Genomic DNA, 18,891 nt, shown 5'->3' on the forward strand with positions numbered 1-18,891 from the left:
TGTTTTTCCAATATTTACTTATATGAGCTGCTTGTATGTTTAGGAAATTAATCCTCTGTCAGTTGTTTCATTTGCTATTATTTTCTCGCCAGGGGTGAATCTTGATTAATGAGACCGAGCAGTGGACCTCAACATTTTGTTCTCAGACTCCCCTTTATAGTCATACACATCAGTGAGGGCATTACTGACAACTTTTATTTATGTGAGTTATATATATCAATATTTACCACATTAGAAATCAAAACTAAGAAAAATTTAAAACCCAAGAATATATTCCACTAGCTGGAATATATTCCAGAGGAATGACATCACCATAGGTCAACAACTCTTAACAACTCTACTGTAGACTAGTGAGAAAATTAGAGTAAGAAACACAAATGATGCTTTAGCACTACTATGAAAATAGTTTTGCCCTCATCAGTCTTCTGAAAGTCCTCAGAGATACCCAACATCATATTTTAAGAACAGCTGGTGTATTTCAGTCATGGTATTTCCATTTGCCTTCCAACTAACTATAGGAATGGGCAATGTTATACAACTCTGGACAATAAGAACTGAGCTTCCATTGGAGAATATTAGTGGATAAATTCACTTTTTCCTCGTATTACACACTGCAATCTTCCTTGCATACTGACACAACAGCAGTAGTTACCTAGGGTTCAAGGAGTAAGTAATCTAACATGCTGCAAACAGCAAAGCAGAAAGATGGACCTGGGTCCCCTCACTAGCACAGCTAAGGGAATGAAGTAGCCAACTTGGAATTTTCCTTTTGGTTTAAGCCACCTTTCATTGGGTTTTCTTACAGTCAAATGTGTCCTTGCTGGCACATCTCCTCAGAACCTAGTTTGCTAAACACATTCTGAAAACCAAGGCTACGTATGTAGCTGGCACAGAATAGAAGTGTAATAAATATTTGTTGCACAAAAGTGTGAATAAGTAAACAAACAAATCCACTAAGGCTGCTGTAGAGGAGAGACTCAGATAAAATGCTGGCTTTGGGGCTGACAGAAAGACATGCAGTTCCCATAGTGTCAACATTTAAAATGAAGTTCGCTATAAATCTCATAGTATCAAAAATGGCTGCGTATTATATACCTGTCAGGGTGGCCAAAAGGTTCTGTAATTACTTTCATTTGGTCTCTACAATCTCCAAGTATGAGAGGTAAGTCTACGTTTGCCAAATATAGACCATAACCTACTCAGTGGCAACCTGATAAAAAGCACTGTTTTGTTTTTTTTCCCTCATTTTCCCTGAGTATGAATCAACTGAAGTCACTTCTCCCATGGAATAGGCACTACACAGAGAGTTACAGACAGAAGGCTAGAAAACACAGTCTTTATGGAAGAAGGAAAAGAGACAAATATCTAGCCTCCAGTCAATGTCGCTAACTAGGCGTACAATGGCCTTATCAGAGACTACTTAAAACCTCCATTAAATATAATCAAATATAAAGTTAAGAAATTTATGCTTAACTATGCTTAAACTTGACAATATTCCTCTTCCTGACTGAAACTCTGATACCAGTATTCGCAATTTACTTTTTAATGTTTCTTTGCTTCATTACTTTAAGCAGGATTGATAAATTTGTCCATGTATTTGTAGCTTTCTTTTAAAAATTTCACAATAAAATATTCTTGCTCCCATAAAGTGCTTATGAAAGAAATAAATGATACATTTTTTCCTGTTAAAACAATGAGGTTTTAAGAAAAATTCCACTAGGAGGAGCTGGCTTTTTCTCTGTTGAGTCAGGAGTGTTTTTTGTCTCTGAGACACTCTAATCAAAAACACAGACCTGAAATTTGCAGATAATTTCAAACAAACCCCAATCATAAACAAAACCTGGACCAAAGAAATCAGAGGAGGCAACTGCAATCCAGGTGCAGAGTGTACATACTCTTCACTCAGTTTTGCAAAGAATTAAGGAAATTTAACCTAGCAGATAACTTTCTGGGGGGTTACTGAGCTCCATTCTCCCATCCATGCCCCAAGCCACGTGGGAAAACGAGTTGCTCTCTGGATCTGGTCTCCAAATAGAAACATCCCTTTAGGACTGCTTGCCTTTGAAGCTGCTCAGATAGAAATTCCTGACCTTGTTTTCCATCAGAGCAGCAAAGACCTATCACTGGGACTTGAGAAATATCAGTCTTCCCACATACATTCTGTTAGAAATAGTGACTTACTTTCGTTGCATTCTTGTCCTCCATTCACTTGACCGACAGTAAGACTGTGAGCTTTCAGTGAGACTGGAAGAAAAATGGGCTGAGGAGCACATTAGATATTAAAATATTAGAAATCTTGCCGTTGTCATTAGTAACTTGGCTCCTAGTTATTTCTGCCTCTTTCCATCCTTGGGTCTACTCATAATTTATTACTAAATAAACAAAAATAAAAAATCCCACATATTTATTGGAAAACTACCATATGACAGGAACTCTAAAAACACTGCAAATAAAAAAATGGCAGCATTCCCATTTCCTCTCAAGCAACCCATGGCTAAAGAGGAAATCACAAACTGCAAACAGATAAAACATCATTCTTTCTGGGAAGGGCTGGGAGAGAAGAAAACATGGAATGCTGCAGACAGCATCAGAAACAGGCACCCCAGCCAGGCAGAAACAGCAACCACTCACTCTCACTCACACATATTATTCACATTTTCACCTCTGTTCGGTTTTCAGCAACTAAAAGTAGTGCTACTTGGCACCAAGACAAACACAACTGCAGGCTCTGACGTCTTACGACACCGTTTAGTTAGAACTCTGGGCATTCAGGTGTTTGGAAACAATTGTATTCTTAAAATTACCATCAAAATAAAAACTAAAAAGTGAAATCCTTGTAGAGAACCATGGCATCCTAATAAATCCCACCTGCTTAATCCCACTCATCTTTTTGGGGCTGCAAGCCTCTGAAGGAGAAGTTTAAATGATTGTATGCTGTGGGTCACTGAACTCAAACAAAAAAGCATTTTTGTGGTTAGCTTTTAGTACTATGTAAAACCAAATATCTCACTTTGTCTCCTTTAAACCCCCAGCCCATGTGACCTCCAGTTAAGATGGCAAGTAAATTCACTCTTTGATAGATCCCCTCTACTCCAAACACAGCAAAAAGAGAGGAAACAAGAAGAGAAAATCAAGAGGATGCAAGCAAGTTCAAAAACAATAGAAAAACTTCTGTCTATTTGATATGAGGCAGAAACAGAGTGGAGTAAATCCTCAGAGTTAAAGCCTTTAGCCTCCTAAGCTCAGGATCCAAAACCAAGCACTGTAACTGGAAGCAGGAAACCTACAAAATCTGATGGTAGTCGTTTAGTTGCTCACTTGAGTCCTACTCTGTGATCCCAGGGACTGCAGCATGCCAGGCTTCCTTGCCCTTCACTATCCCCCGGAGTTTGCTCAAACTAATCATAACCCACAAAGGACTGAGGCAGAGTTGGAGGTGAACCTGGAGGAGGGCTCCTCCATTCCTGAAAGAAGATTGGTTATCTCACACGGAGCTGTGGCCTAGAGAGGAGGGAGAACTCAGACCAGCCAGAGATGAGGAGTTCAATGAAGCAGACTGTGACTGCCCAAGTAACTGAAACACCAGGGCAGTTCTGGACGAGGGCTCCATGAAAGCCCCAGAGACAACTATAAATTGCTTTAAACAAGGAAGACTAAGCAGAGAGGGAGAAAGAGAGGCAGGCAATGAATGAATGAAAGCAATTAAAAAATATGCTGCATTCAAAACATGCCATTCAACCAAAGTTCTAAAGTACATGAGGAAATCTAATCCCAATAAAGGCAACTAACAAAATCAGCCATCAAACCACTAATTCATTTCAGATGAAATGAATATTATAAAATAGTCCAACAAAATAAGTATATTTAACTGAATTAAAGACTTAAATTTAAGACCTGAAACCATAAAACTCTTAGAAGAAAGCAAGCAGTAAGCTCTTTGACATCGGTCTCTAGGAATTTTTTTTTTTGATCTGTCTCCTCAGGCAAGGGCAGCAAAAGCAAAAATAAACAAATGAGACCACATCAAACTAAAAAGCTTTTACACAGCAAAGGAAACTATCAACGAAACAGAAAGGCAACCAACTGAATGGGAGAAGACATTTGCAAACGATACACCCAATAAGGGGTTAACAACCAAACATATAAGAGACTCACACAGCTCAATATATTTTTAAAAATCCAATTAAAAAAATAAAAGGACGTGAAGACATTTGTCCAGAGAAGACATCGAGACAGTCAACAGGCACGTGAAAATATACTCAATATCATTAATCATCAGAGAAATGCAAATCAAAACCTGTCAGAATGATTATCATTAAAAAGATAACAAATAATAAATATTAGTGAGGATGCGGAGAAAAAGGAACCCTAGTACATAGCTCGGAGAAGGCAATGGCAAGCCACTCCAGTACTATTGCCTAGAAAATCCCATGGATGGAGGAGCCTGGTGGGCTGCAGTCCGTGGGGTCGCTAAGGGTCAGACACGACTGAGCGACTTCACTTTCACTTTTCACTTTCACACATTGGAGAAGGAAATGGCAACCCACTCCAGTGTTCTAGACTGGAGAATCCCAGGGACGGGGGACCCTGGTGGGCTCTCTGTCTATGGGGGTCACACAGAGTCGGACACGACTGAAGTGACTTAGCAGCAGCAGCAGCACCAGCACATAGCTGGTGGGAATGTAAATTGGTACAGCCACTATGGAAAACAGTATGGAAGTTTCTCAAAAAATTAAAAATAAAACTACCATATGGCCCAGCAATAACACTTTTGGGTGTTTATCCAAAAAAAGCCCCACTAATTCAATAAGATATATGCAAACCAGAGTTCACGGCAGCATTATTTACAATAGTCGAATATGGAAGCAACCCAGAAGTCCATTAATACGTAAATGAGTAAAGATGTGAGACACACACAAACAGACACATGCACACGATGGACAAGCACAGATGTAGATACACACCCAATGTAATATTGCTCAGCCATAAAAAAGGGTGAAACCTTGCCATTTGAAACAACACGGGTGGATCTATTAATAGAAGACATTATGCTAAATGAAATCAGTTAGTAGAAAAAGACAAATACCATAAAATTTTATTTATATGTGGAGTCTTAAAAGGTCCGTATAGCCAAAGTTATGGTTTTTCCAATAGTCATGTACAGATGTGAGCTGGAACATAAAGAAGGCTGAGCACTGAAAAAATAATGCTTTTGAACTGTGGTGCTGGAAAAGACTCCTGAGAGTCCCTTGGACTGCAAGGAGATCCAACCAGTCCATCCCAAAGGAAGTCAGTCCTGAATATTCACTGGGAGGACTGATGCTGAAGCTCCAATACTTTGGCCACCTGATATGAAGAGTGGACTCATTGAAAAAGATCTTGATGCTGGGAAAGGCTGAGGCAAGAGGAGAAGGGGGCGACAGAGGTTGAGATAGTTGGATGGCATCACTGAATCAATGGACATGAAGCTGAGCAAACTCAGAGAGATAGCGAAGAATAGGGAAGCCTGGTATGCTGCAGTTCAGGGGTTGTAAAGAGTAAGACACGACTAAGTAACTGAACAACAACAACAAAAACACCACAAATGAACAAATATAATAAAACAGAAAAAGACTCATAGAAAGACAGAAAAAAACTAGTGGTTGCCAGAGGAGAGGTGAGCAAGTAGAAAGGGCAAAATAGGTAAAGGGGATTAAGAGGAACTACCAACTTCCATTTATAAAATAAATAAGTCATGGGAATATAATATACAGCACAGTGAATATAGTCGGTAATACTGTAATAATTCTGTATGGTAAGAGATGGTAACTAGACTTACTGTGGTGATTATTTTGTAATGTACAAAAACATCAAATCACTATGTTACACACCTGAAACTAATACAACATTGTAAGTAAATCATACTTCAATTAAAAATCAAAATAATTGTATTTAAGATGTTAAAAAGCTAATTAAAAATAAGAAATTATAAAGCACAAACTCTAAGTTAAAACAATAGATGATTAAAAAAGAATCAATTGAAAATTATATAAGTGAAGAATACAGTCATTAAAATTAAAAACGCAGTACACAAGATATTTGAGATAAAGCTAAAGAGCTAGAAAATTTGAAGACAATACTATGAAATTCACTCAGAATGCAGCCCAGAAAGAAAATCTAAAATTATGAGAGAGAAGTTAGGAAACATAAAGGTTAGTTTCACAAACATCTAGAAGGTGTCACACAAAAAAGAAAAAAAGAAAAACTGAAGAGAATGGAAGAGAAGCAATATTTAAAGAGATAAAAGCAAGAAATATTCAAGAAATACATGAGTTCTTAGATTAACAGTACATTCTAAATACTGAAAAAGACAAGTTAAATAATTATAGATATATAAGGAGCTCCGCTCTGTCCTCTGTGATGACCTAGAAGGGGGGGATGGAGGGGGGCCTATGGGGGAGGGGATATATGTATACTAATAGTTGATTCATGATGTGGTACAGCAGAAACTAACATGACATTGTAAAACAATTACACTCCAACTTAAATAATAATAATAATCAGGTAAATAAATCAATTTTTAAAACCTACACAGACTAAAATATTAATTGTAAAAAGAAAATCTCAAAAGCTACCAGAAAGCATCCTGAACATCACTGGATCTGCTGGGTCGCAAGGCTCAAGAGGCAAGCCGCTAGAGCTGCAGCTGAATTCACTGAGACCTGACAGCCTGCAGAGACAATGGGGAATTAAGCAGCTCAGATCAGCACACTCAGGCTGATGAAAAGTCCCATGAGCATTTTGCCTCTTTCTTAACAGTTGGTATCCAGATACAAAGTGAGGTGACTGTCTTTCATTTTAGAGACAAAAAACTTCCTGAAAAGGCAGAACCTTAAATGTTTTTAAAAACTTCTAGCAATAAGAGATTTGTCTACCCTGGAATGATATGCAGTCTGGATTTAAATTTCTCTTCCTTGCCCACCATGTTTCTGCCAGCAGCACCATACTATGGACTTCTTCGGATGTCTTGTTCATCATGGTATCACAACCAACTTCAGACCAATGGACTCATTATAGACACAGCAAAAGAACTGAGACAAGGAGCTGATGCCAACAGGGCCCAATGTCAGTTCTAGTTATTATCAGCTGCTATCTGAACTTGATGTTTTTCGTCTTTGTTCCTTCACCACTTATAAATTTCTTTACAACATATTATTTCATTCCATTGCATCTTGTCTGGAAGCATAAAGAAACAAGAATGAAAGCCTGAGTTATCTGGAAAGGATAACAGATGCTATCTGGAGGATAACATCTTCAGACAACAGATGTTATCTGAAGTTATCTGGAGGATCACAGATGATTTCCAATAGAACAACTGGTCTCAGAAAACTGGTAATATATAACACATATCATAACTGTTTAGATAAAGACTAGACTAATCACTTTCCCTACAAAGGTTAGTATAGTCAAAGCTATGGTTTTTCCAGTAGTCCTGTACGGATGTGAGAGCAGGACAATAAAAAAGGCTAAGCGCAAAGAACTGAAGCCTTCAAACTGTGGTGCTGGAGAAGACTCTTGAATGTCCGTTGGACTGCAAGGAGATCCAACTAGTCAATCCTAAAGGAAATCAACCCTGAATTTTCATTGCAAGGACTGATGCTGAAGCTAAAGATCCAGTACTTTGGCCACCTGATGCAAAGAGCTGACTCACTGGAAAAAGACCCTGATGCTAGGAAAGACTGAAGGTAGGAGGAGCAGGGGACGACAGAGGATGAGATGGTTGGATGGCATCACCGACTTAATGGACATGAGTTTGAGCAAGCTCCAGGAGACGGTGAAGGACAGAGAAGCCTGGCATGCTGCAGCCCATGGGGTCACAAAGAGTCAGACACAACTGACGAACTGAACAAGAGTCATCAATGTTTCATAAAGGTGAGTGAACCTCTCATTTAGGTTCCCCTGGAAAGCAGAGCTCAGGCAAGCTAAAGAAGGTAAGAGACCTGAATTTGCCTTATTTCCAGATATAAAATCTCTCACTAAAAGCACCCACATCATGCTATCCAAGTGGTATACCTGGTAGTCACTTGAGGGGATCAAGAGGGACAAAGGCTCTTGAACTAGCCACAGGGTCTCAGAAATTATTTAAAAATTTTGTTATATTATGGCACAAGAGCACCACCTACTGAAATAGTTCCACGGGACAATTTATCCATTTATCAAAAAATGGCTAGCTCTATACCCACCTCTTCCCTGCTGGCTCAGAGGTTAAAGCGTCTACCTCCAATGCGGGAGACCCAGGTTCGATCCCTGGTTCGGGAAGATCCCCTGGAGAAGGAAATGGCAACCCACTCCAGTACTCTTGCCTGGAGAATCCCATGGACGGAGGAGCCTGGTAGGCTACAGTCCACGGGGTCGCAAAGAGTCGGACACGACTGAGCAACTTCACTCACTCACTCACTCACTCCCACCCACCTCTAACCAACTGTTTACTTTGGCTTCAGAAAAACATGACTGTGGAGGGATGAACTTCAAATCATTTCAATATAACTGGCTGTGTCTATTTCTTCTTTAAAACTAGGGTCCTTGCCAAGACCTCCTGAAAAAGGAATCGTTGCCCTCATTTTTGCTTTAATAACCATAGTAAAATGAGTCTTGCTACTATCAGTATCCTCTTTCCCTCCTATTCAGCTTCAGCTATCTCAGTGAATACTCTGTTTCTGGATCTCTTCCCCCATCTGTTTTCCAAGAAGCAGAGAAAACTCAAGGGGGCAACCTATGGGTTCTAATGAGTCTAGAAAGGATATATATGTCAAGTCATTCAGTCAAATTTTAAACCACACAAGGCACAATACTAAGACTGGGGAATTGTGCTTTTTTTCAAACTCATTTGAAGATGATTACAGTAGCCCCCATTCCCTCAAGGAGCTTAAAATGAACACAGAAGTTCTAGACCAGCAAAGCTGGAGGCCAAATGAGCTGCTAGTAAAATAAAGGAGAAAATACATAGAGAAGGACAGTTTGGGGGTTGTGTAACTAATATCATAGTAAGGCAGATTGTTTCTACTATGCTGCATACATACAGAATAAAGCAAAAGCCATGGCAAAAACAGTTCTTTCTGTAGCCCCTCAGGCTTTCATGAAGCTCTTCAGTTCAGTTCAGTTCAGTTCAGCTCAGTTCAGTCGCTCAGTCGTGTCCGACTCTTTGCGACCCCATGAATCACAGCACACCAGGCCTCTCTGTCCATTACCAACTCCCGGAGTTCACCTAGTTACTGCCAATTACAAAATCCTTGACCCAGACTTGCTTGAACAACTCACATAAATTCCAGCTTATATGTCATGTAGTCTTGTTACTTTTTATTGGTCCGATGGGGGTACTCTGTTTATGAGCCATTGTATGCATAACCTCTACCATGCCTCAATTGTGATGAAAAAGTGGCAACTCATGTTTACGCCCAATCATGTTGTACGTTCTGTCATCAGTTACTAGTCAGGGTTTCCATCATAGCCAGAGTACGCACATGAAAATAGAGGGGATCCTCTACATGCCACAATCATGGAAGAAATAACACATAGCCCCAAAATGCCAGTCATCTGATGCTTGTAAAAGTACAAATATGTTAATTAGGAAATCACTGAAAATTTCAAAGCAATAAATATGTATTTATTCTATTTCAACTGCTTCGTAGAATAAAAGAGGATACTTTAGAAAAATTCCAATCACAGTTCTCTAGTGTTTATACATGGCTATGCTAAGTGCAGTTTGCACTATATGGTGTGCTTGTTAAAGCCCCGTAGCAATGGGAAACCAGAGCAGTGTCATAGGAAAGGTAAACCCAACTGAATGTGAAAACCTCAGGAGAGAGACTTGCTGGAAAAGAATGAAGTTATACAAGAAAGAGGCAAATTCTAAGATAAAGAGCAACCAACTAGTTGACAGAAATAAAGCAGGGAAAAAAAAAAAACCCAACATGTGATCCACAGGCCCATATAACTGGGGAGTGGGGAAGAAAAGACATAATATTGGGTTTTATTTGTCCCATATAAAATAGATATTATTAAAAAATAATGTTAGACAACAGGGGGGCTTCCCAGGTGGCTCAGTGGTAAAGAATCCACCTGCCAATGCTGGAGATGCAGGTTCAATTCCTGGGTCAGGAAGATTCCCTGGAGAAGGGAATGGGAACCCACTCCAATATTCTTGCCTGGAAAATCCCATGGACAGAGGAGGCTGGTGGGCTCTACTCCATAGGGTTGCAAAAAGTCAGACACAACAAAGAGTTGGACAACAGTATACCAACAGGAGCCTAGAAAAAATTTAGTAGGTCTGCTAGATTTGACCCAGTTTGGGCCCTCATTAGAATTTTGGCTGTAGTGAACATTTGCAGTTACCTCTACAACACTTATTTTCTACACTCCTTCTTCATAACAGGAACCTAAAATTTCTTAGCCAGCAGATTTTGGTGAGACAAGAATGAGCTCCGATTGGGTTAAGCAGTGGTTCTCGATCAGGGACAACCTTGACCCACAGGGGACCTTTGACAATGTTTGAAGGCATTTTTGGTTGTCACAACTAGAGTAGTGTGCTGCTGACATCCAGTGGATAGAGGCCATGGATGCTACTAAACTTCCTATAATACACAGGACAGTTCCCCGAGACCAGCAATTGTCTGGTCCAAAATGTCACTCCCTCACCCATGCCAGAACAACTCACTCACTCACCCAGGAGTTTCTGAGAACAGACTCTCTCTTTGTCAGATGTGAAGAAGGAAATAGAGTTCCAGCTGCTGCTCAGAGCTATCTCACCATGACACAGAAGCCAGCCTTAGGATTAAGTGTGGCAGGCAAACACAGGTTTCAGGTGATGGCTCCTTGCCATGAGGGCTCTTAAAAAGATAGACCACTTTTTGGAAAATAACTCCATTTTTTTCTCCTCATTACCTGATCTTTTCACTCCATAGCATACTACATAAATCACCAAAGGCAACACATTAACATTATAATTTCAGATAAAGAATACTCATTAATTCACTCAACACAGCAGTTTCTTGTCAAGAATATGACAGAAGGAAAAGATTTTTAAAATTATTCAAACATGCCATCGCATACATAGTAGGCTAAACGATGGCCCCCTCAAATGCATGGTCTCCCTGGGACCTGCAATTATGACTTTGAAGGAGTGAATTCATATTCACTTTGTATGGCAAATAATATGATTAAGAATCTTGAAAGGAAGTACTTACAACGGATTACCAAGGTAAGCCATAAAAGAAATCAGAAAGGGAGAGTATGAGGCAGACACTCAGAGGAGGAGACAGGCAGGCAGAGGTCAGAGCAGTGTAGCCACAAGCTCAGAAGTGCTTTCGCTGGTAGTCACCAGAAGCCAGGACCAGATTCTCCTCTAGCGTCCCCAGAGGGAAAGCAGTCCTGCCAGATTTCAGACTTCTGGCCTCCAGAACCATAAAATAATACCTTTCTTCTGCTTTCAGCCTCTAAATTAGTAACTGTTTGTTACAGCAGCCTCAGGCAATTAATGCAGCATCTTTCAAGGAGGTATATGAATTGTAAACTTATATCTTGCTATTTTTTTGTACCAAAAAATACTTCTTTGATGTCAAAGGTGTCCACAATCAGAAGTTTCTTCTGTCAAAGTCCCAAAGGAAAAAAAATTATCACTAAGCATTACTGATACTGAACACATGCCTAAAAATTCATCACCTGACTCTCTACCATCTTGCAAAGAATGGCTCCTTCCCTCGTCCATCAATTCCCACAGCCTACCAAGCCACCTCTTTCTTATTTATTGAAGCAACAAAGCATCACTATATTTTATGTATAAACTGTAGCTATTTTCAAAATTTTATTTACTTCTTATATACAAATGCCTTCATTGCTCAATGTTATATTTGTCTATTTGTGGAAAATGTTTGGGTATCTTAGGTTAGGTTGAAACACATTATAAATTTTCCCATTAAAGTTAAGAGAGGTAGCTTTTTCTTCACTGGCTTTTCACTTAGTGACTGCGTTTATAGAAATGAATTATATTTCTATAAATATAGAATAAGATATATTTAAGATATATTTATTTAATATATCTTATGTAAGATACATTAAGATATATTTATTTCATCTATAGTATGGTAAATGTCACCTGGTAAGTAGATTGATTTCTTGACCCTCTTCGTCAATGTCTTATCAAGAATATGGAACAAAAAGTTTAAAAAATGGTTCAAACATGCCATCTCATCTACAGTAAGCTAGATGCTACTCCCCCATCTAAAATACATGTCCACATCCTAATCCCTGGAACCTGTTACTATTATTTTTAAGGAAAGCAAGAGTTATAGGTTGAAAATCAGTGATTTGGCCAGCCCTTTCACGTCACTGAAGAGGTAACAGGGGGCATGAGGAATGAAGTACCTTCCGTAGACCATCCATCTGGTTGGAGTCCCAGAAAGAACAGAATCCAGGTCTCCTAGCACCAACTCCCTAGTATTCTACCCAAGGTTTTATGAAAGGACTGAAGAAAAATGTGATAAATAGAGTCAGAAAACAACAAAACTTTTTTTTTTCTCTTTTGAGAAAAGATGAAATTGTATAGACATTCTTTAGCCTAGAAAAGGGAAGAAGAGATCTTTCTCGTGGCTCAGACAGTAAAGAATCCACCTGCAATGCAGGAGACCGGGTTTGATTTCTGGGTTGAGAAGATTCTCTGGAGGAGGGAATGGCTACCCACTCCAGTATTCTTGCCTGCAGAACTCCACAGACAGAGGAGACTGGTGGGCTACAGTCTGTGGGGCCGCAAAGAGTTAGACACAGCTGAGCAACTGAGCACACACACGGTAAATGAGTTAATAGATGCCTAGAGGTGAAGAAAACATTAACTGGTTAAAGGCTACCTGACATACACTTACTTTGCACTAATAAGACCTTTCTTAAGATCTTATAATAAGACCTTGTAAGACTCAAGTCAAGGATTCTTCAAGACTCTCTTACATGAGATTCTACTAGCAGTATCTCAGTTGTAGAATAAAAATTCACACAACTAGTTCAAGTCAAATGGGGGCTGGGGGAGGGAACACATTACAGAAAAGCTACAAAAGATCTCATGGATATCCAAGAAAAGAAAATGAAGTTCAGATGAACCAAATGGGAAAAGAAACTAGAAGCTCCCCCACCATCTCTCATGGGTCTCCATTTGTCTGTTCCACTCTACAGCTTCTCACTATAGACTAGCTTCCTCTGCTCTTTTGTTCCCTCTGACTTGCACATGGCTTTTATGGTGTAGTTCAGAACCAAGTCACAAGTCCAAATGATCCTCCAGTCAAAGGATTCATCATCATCTAATTAACTCAGAACCTCAGGATTCATATTCTCAGGAAGAAAATTTAGTTGGCTCAATGCATTCAACAAAGTCTCTAAATTGTTTTCTACTGGGTCAGCTGCTCATCCCACAAAGACTGGTGTTTGACAGGTACTAAAGTCTGTGCAGATTCTTCAAAGGCAGGTAGAGCAAAAAGGAAATGATCAGCGTGTGCATTATGGTAATCAAGAGTTATATAGCTCTTTTAGTTAAGGATACTCAGGAGAACTTCATCATTTCTGTATTTGAGATCTGTGGAAGAGATGACCACAATCTGTAAACAGAGAGTCGGAGCCTAAAACTTCCTTCTAGCTCTATGAGTCTACAGGAAAACCTTACTACTTAGGGCTGTATTATCAGGTTTTATCATTTAATATCCAGAAGTATCTTCAATTAGCAGACTATCAGGGAAATCTCAGGAAATGAAAAACCATCTCTGTTATAGAACCTGGTCACTGACCTGCCATTACTTCGAGGAAAGGAATAAAAAGAAGATATCAGCAGTACTTATAGAAGAAAAAAAATCCTCTGAACTAACTGTGATCAAAGTACAGTGCAACAGTTTTACAGAGCAATGGAATTATGAAAGAACTGGCACCTTGGGTAATTAAAAAAAAAGGCTGACAGGGGTTGAGAAGAGGGGAGGATGAATAGGCAGGATACAGAGAATTTTTAGGACAGCAAAATCACTCTGCATGATACTCTAATGGTGGATATATGTCACTATACATTTTTCTAACCCATAGAATGTACCATACCAAGAGTGAACCCTAAAGTAAATGATGGACTTTGGATGATTATGATATGTCAATGAAGGTTCATTAACTGTAACAAATGTATAGTTAATGTGGCAAGGATGTTGATAATGGAGGAGGCTGTACATGTGTAGGGGAACAAAATATATGGTAAGTCTGTACTTTCCACTCAATTTTTCTAAGAACCTAAATCTCCTCTATAATACAATAAAATCAAAGAGTCTTTTTTAAAGGCCATGGTGACAGGAGCAATTTTGGCTCAACAAAACTCAAAGATACTCTAGACGCTCAAAGAATAAGGCTCAGAAATAGCAGGAGCAGAGTGAAAAAGGCAAAAAATGGATTTCAACTATTATCTGGCAGCAGCTGCAGCCCTCACACCCTATATAGTAAAATTAATCAGTTCCCTGAGTTACAGTTTCATAAATTCAGACAGCCAGCTGCTTGCTTCCTCCAGACACAGAGGTTAATCTGTGTTGGTTATACTAAAAGGCATTATCTGCTTCAAAGTCTACTACGTGACTCCTCAACCACCAGGAAATTAAAATACAAAAGCTTTTTATTGTGTCTCTCCCTAACTCTACCCTCAAGATACTATGTATTTCCAATGTCAACTAAGAATTTCGTAAGGGAGAGCTCCTCTTACATGTAAAATATGAAGGTTTTTTTGTTGCTTGGTTTGTTTATTCATCCAACTTAGACTACAGGATATTCTACAGCAGCACATGCCCTCTGGCATTAATTCCATGGTCCAGCTTTTCTTTAAACCCTTCCTCTAAAAGATGTTCCTCTCCCTGTCATAAGCAGTCTGATCTTTTTACCTTTCTCTACCTCATTTTCAAGACCACTTGTTTAGAGACAAGGTGATCTCAAGTAACAGGTTAATTATGTAGGTATGGATGTGCCCAGCCTAAGGGCTAATAATGTGCTACAGATCTACTGATCCTTTCCTGTCACACCACAAGAATTGTATTTGGTCTGACAATGCTCAAAAAGTTTAACCATATCTATCTGGTTAATATAAAAAATAAAAAAAAGAGTATGAGTCTATTTGCTTAATAACTATGGGTAAAAATCCTGAAAATTTTCACTAGCAGAAGAAGTATTATTATAACCTTTGGCCTTAGGAAGCACTACCATGAACAAAGCTAGTGGAGGTGATGGAGTCCCAGTTAAGCTATTTCAAACCCTAAAAGATGCTGCTGCTAAGTGCCACACTCAATGTGTCAGCAAATCTGGAAAACTCAACAGTGGCCACAGGACTCAAAAAGGTCAATTTTCATTCCAATCCCAAAGAAAGGCAACACCAAAGAATGTTCCAAATATCACACAACTGCACTCATTTCACATGCTAGCAAGGTAATGGTCAAAATCCTTCAAGCCAGGCTTCAACAGTACATGAATCAAGAACTTCCAGATGTACAAGCTGGATTTAGAAAAGGCAGAGGAACCAGAGATCAAATTGCCAACATCCTTTGGATCATTAAAAATAGCAAAAGAATTCCAAAGAAACATCTACTTCTGTTCCATTGACTACACTAAAGCTTTTGACTGTGTAGACCACAAAAAACTGTGGAAAATTCTTAAAAAGATGGGAATGAATATCAGACCACCTTACCTGCCTCCTGAGAAACCTGTATGCAGGGAAAGAAGCAACAGTTAGAACCAGGCATGGAACAACGGGCTGGTTCAAAACTGGGAACAGAGTACGTCAAGGCTGTCTATTGCCACCCTGCTTATTTAACTTCTATGCAAAGTACGTCAAGCTAAAAGCCAGGCTGGATGACTCACAGACTTTAATCAACATTGCTGGGAGAAATATCAACAACCTCAGATATGCAGATGATACCACTCTAATGGCAGAAAGCAAATAGGAAACTAAAAAGACTCTTGATGAGGGTGAAAGAGGAGAGTGAAAAAGCGTGAATGTCCTGGTTGATGCTCTCAAGAATATCAACATTGCTGAAAAGAGAGGCAAATGCCAGGTGCTTATTAGGCTGTGCTCCAAAGTCATCATCAGGTTTCTAACTGTGATTGTGAAGCATAGTTACATTGGTAAATTTGAAATCATAGATCATCACAGAGCTGGGAAAATTGTTGGCAACCTCACAGGCAGGCTAAATAAGTGTGGAGTGATCAGCCCCAGATTAACATCTAGAAAAATGGCAGAATAACCTGCTCCCATCCCGTCAGTTTGGTTTCAATGTACTGACAACTTCAGCTTGTATCATGAACTATGAAAAAGCAAGATGAAAACATACAGGAAGGAAAATCCTTGGATTTTTTTCTGGAGGGATGTAATACCTTCAAATAAAATGCCTGGCAGTGGGGGGGGGGGGCGGTGGCACGGCGGGGAGGGGAAGAAGAAGGAACAATCCCACCAACAGGAATAAAATACCTAGGACTAAATCTAACCAAGAAGTAAAAGACCTATGTGAAAAATTATTAAGACACTGTTGAAAGAAATTGAAGATGGTACAAAGAAATGGAAAGATATACCATGTTCATAGATTAAAGAATTAATATTGTTAAAATGACCATACTACAAAAGGAATACAGATTCAGTGCAGTTCCTTTAAAAACACCAATGGTATCTTAGTACTGAAACAAATAATTCCAAATTTTGGGTAGAAACAAAAGACTTTAAATAGCACAAAACAAATTTGAGAAAGAACAATAAAGCTGGAGGAATCACATACCCTGATTTCCAGCTATACAACAAATCTACAATAATCAAAGGAGTATGGTATTGGCACAAAAACAGACACATAGATCAATGGAACAAAAAACAGAGCCCAGAAGTGAACCCGTATTTATATGGTCAATTAATCTACAACAAAAGAACTAAAACAATACAATGGGAAAAAAACACCTTCATTAATAAATAGTGTTGGGAAAACTGGACAACTACATGCAAAAGAATCAAATTGGATTACTCTCACACTATACACAAAAATCAACTCAAAATGGATTAAAGCCTTAAATGTAAGATCTGAAATCATAAAACTCCTAGAAGAAAACAGACAGTGGTCTTCAGGAATATATATTTTTTAATATATCTCCTCAGGCAAAGGAAACCAAAGCAAAAATAACTGGGACTCCATCAAATGAAAAACCTTTTACAAAGCAAAACAAAGAGTTCATTCAAAAAATGAGCACTGATAACATTTCTGAAGGCACTCACCAAAAATATCACCACCACCTCTTACTCTCCTTAACAATGGCAATTTACTTTTATATTTAATAGTTTCAAAATTTATAAAATGTTTACATTGTTTTAATCAATTGTGAACCAGGAATAAGTCAAAAGATAATTCATAAAAAATTAAATGCATAATCTTATATTATATGCATTTTTATTGCAGAATCTTAACTCTATCACATATCTATATTTTTGTTTCACTGTATTATACTTGGTCAGGAGAAGTTTCTTTATTTTTGAACCATCTGTCCTGAATATCTTCAACTTACCATACTTGTCTCATTTCTAAACGGAGCATTATTCTTTCCTGCTTCTGTTGAGTTCTCTGGGATCCCCTGCTTTTCCCACCCATGATCTACATATATGCCTTCCCATTGCATTTAGACTTTTCTTCATCTACTCTTCTCCCTGTTCATTGCCTCCTTCTTGAGATCTAGACTTGACAGAAAATAGACTGCTGGAAGAGAGATGATGATATGAAGAAGAAATTTCCTGAGCCTCATCAAGGAATGAGGCAAATAGTGGAAGTAATTCTGCAGCATGGCCTTTGAGTTTTTATTAAACGCAAATACCCTGAGAAGATGAAACATACTCTTATACATTAATATCAGTGTCTCAGGAGGAGCATGCTGAAACAGGGAAAGGAAGAACAGACGAAGGTCCCAATCAACAATGGGTGAAACGAGAAGGTGTCAAATACAAATTCTGCCTACAGCCAGCCTGAAGTGAAGGGAAAGCTGCTCAGTCGTGTCCGACTCTTTGTGACCCCGTGGACTGTAGCCTACCAGGCTCCTCTGTCCATGGGATTCTCCAGGCAACCCACTGGAGTGGGTTACCATTTCCTTCTCCAGAGATCTTCCCAACCCAGGGATCAAACCCAGGTCTCCCGCATTGGAGGCAGACGCTTTAACCTCTGAGCCACCAGGGAAGTCCACAGCCAACCTGGGCAATTCCAAATTATTTAGCCAGCAATTTCTGGAAGATACAGTTATAAAGCACAGAGTACACAATCAATAAGGCATGGTCTGCAATATTTATTATCGAGCATTAACAAGATCACTCAATCATTCTGTGACTGTCACACTGATTCTGAACCCACTCTTTACATTTTGTTTTAAACACTATCTTTCTAGAAAACTATTTACGGGAAGTGCAAGTTTATCTAAATATTCACTGGGTTCCACAGTAATATTAGGCATAAAACAACTCATTTTTATAAGTTGAGAATTTAATGAATGGCAATAGCTACTCTACCATCTTGTCTTAGATCACTGCAGATGGTGATTACAGCCATGAAATTAAAAGACACTTGTTCCTTGGAAGAAAAGCTATGACAAACCTAGAGAGCATATTAAAAAGCAGAGACAATCCTTTGCCAACAAAGGTCCATCTAGTCAAAGCTATGTTTTTTTCCAGTGGTCATGTATGGATGTGAGAGTTGGACCATAAAGAAACCTGAGCGCTGAAGAATTGATGCTTTTAAACTGTGGTGTTGGAGAAAACTCTTGAGAGTCCCTGGGACTGCAAGGAGATCCAACCAGTCCATCCTAAAGGAAATCAGGCCTGAATATTCATTGGAAGGACTGATGCTG

At 39.0% G+C, this 18,891-nt stretch overlaps 1 protein-coding gene and 1 pseudogene across 4 annotated transcripts in view; one reads left to right on the forward strand and one right to left on the reverse strand.

Moving 5' to 3' along the window:
* The window catches only part of FANCC (FA complementation group C), a 330,131-nt gene that overhangs the window by 234,898 nt on the left and 76,342 nt on the right, over window positions 1-18,891 (reverse strand). For all 4 annotated transcript variants that reach the window (XM_088838102.1, XM_088838101.1, XM_088838100.1 and 1 more), the window contains exon 2: window positions 2,182-2,260. The gene's annotated coding sequence lies outside the window, so the exon portion shown is untranslated. The remainder of the gene's footprint in view (window positions 1-2,181; window positions 2,261-18,891) is intronic.
* Window positions 10,592-16,398, forward strand: LOC148777396 (small ribosomal subunit protein uS8 pseudogene; annotated as a pseudogene).

This window comes from Moschus berezovskii, chromosome 7 (genome assembly GCF_049115385.1).
Source record: "Moschus berezovskii isolate FMDL1 chromosome 7, NW_MosBer_1.0, whole genome shotgun sequence".
Classification (NCBI taxonomy): domain Eukaryota; kingdom Metazoa; phylum Chordata; class Mammalia; order Artiodactyla; family Moschidae; genus Moschus; species Moschus berezovskii.